Source organism: Acyrthosiphon pisum, chromosome A2 (genome assembly GCF_005508785.2).
Source record: "Acyrthosiphon pisum isolate AL4f chromosome A2, pea_aphid_22Mar2018_4r6ur, whole genome shotgun sequence".
Classification (NCBI taxonomy): domain Eukaryota; kingdom Metazoa; phylum Arthropoda; class Insecta; order Hemiptera; family Aphididae; genus Acyrthosiphon; species Acyrthosiphon pisum.
Window position 1 is genome coordinate 32,198,508 of NC_042495.1, and position 1,991 is coordinate 32,200,498.

The window sequence follows — 1,991 nt, forward strand, 5'->3', positions numbered from 1 at the left end:
ATGTTCTTATGTTTATATATGTAATTTGTTTGAAAACATCTTTAAAACTTTTATTATTTTGAATATATTAGGATGATGATGATACAAATTTGAGTTGATTTCAGAATGGAAACTTTCACAAGCGTTTGTCGTAAGGCTTGTATCAGAACTAGCACTAGCCCAAATAGAAGTGGGGAACGTACTGGGTATCTTCGATGTAATTAGTCACTAAATAAATCGCAAAATTCATTTATTTTATTATTTTCTGGCTTGTCAGCCATGAAACTATCTATAAAACAATCTCCAACGTCTATTGGATTAAGAAATGGTAAACCAAATATATATGTACCAGCCACTTTCCTAATTCATCATTTGCAAAATGAAATTCTTGTGCAAACCCTAAGCTTTGAATTTTACGGTACCAAGCTTGGCCCAAATGGAAACGGCATCCCCATATTTGTGCTGTCGGAAATATAATATTTATTACTTGGTGCATTGATATCTCAAAGTCTAAGACAAATTTATTTTGGTTTATTCCAACTACATTAATTTTTTTTAATAATTCAATATATGTTTTCAATTTTTTATCTGGTAAAAAGCAAAACATTAATGGAATATAAATACCATTTTTTAATCCATGAATTGTATATAGTTGCATGAAATTTTTATCACAATAATTAAAAGTGCCATCCATGTAAACTATTTCCAGTTTTTTCAAAAATTCTATATTAGTATCACATGAAAATATAATAATCTCATTTAAATCGTCATTTTCAAAAATACAATTTTCACCTCTATTTGTTTTTACATAAATTGAACTCAAAGTATTATGAACTTCTTTTCTTGAATTTGGTATTTTAGGATAACAGACGTGGCTCTAGCATTTTGTACATTTCTGGAAATTAGCTTTAGGTATATCAGACATTAACAAATTACCTTCATTTTTATATTGTGTAAGTTCTCGTCTGATAATTTTTGATGGTTTTTCAATAACACTGTCTACTGCTTTTCTTTTACAAGAATTACTTATTTTTTGCCGATTTAAAGTAGTTTCTTCCTCATGGGTATGGTCAAAACACGTATTTTTATTCGCCACTAATTTTTCGTTCTCGGTGTAACATTTCGAACGGCACTTATTGTTTACACACATCCACGTACATATATTTGTTTTCGCGGTATGTTTCTTATAAAATTTATAATTATTATGAACCAAAAGAATTTTTCCCTTTTCACTTAGCATGTAGGAAATAATTACGTCCATTTTTATAAATTTTAATGTAAACTGTTTGCTCTATGTTAATTCTGTTAGTAACAAACGAACACTGAAATCAATAAAATGAACTGTCCGTACTATTTCATAATATCATAGCCAATAGGTAATAAAGATAACTCTAGATAGAATGTAATGCATTAAATTTTATCGCCATTATGTGATATTATTTTTACAGATATCGATTTTGTTAAATTTAATAACACAGTATGACTATTGGCTATATTGTGAAGTGTTTGTTCATAAATATAGGAAGTTTGTGTTGTTAGTGGTATAATTTTTTTTCGTGTAGGGACTTACGTACCGGTGTAAATTTTTTCATGTGGGAACTTACGTACGGGTGTATATTTTTCCGTGAGAGAACTTACATATGTACCCGTTTACCTGCTATGTTTCGTGTGGGAACTTACTAAGCCCCAATTATACACGTATATTAAGGTCTTAACTGTGAATAACATTCCCCCCTCCACCCCAACACAAATACTTTATTAATTTATAATATTAGCAGTAGGTATACATAAGTATTTAAAAATCTTTATAATATTGATAATAATCGGTATTCTAAAGATTTTAAATATAATAACCGGTGGACAAGTTAGTATCTCTCTAAAAATATTATTTGATTACTTTATTTATAAGATATTCAACTGCATTTGGAAATGTCAATGTGTGTACCTATACCGGGTGATTCTTTTATCATTGAACACTTATTATCTCAAAGAGTGTAAATAGTTTATGAAAA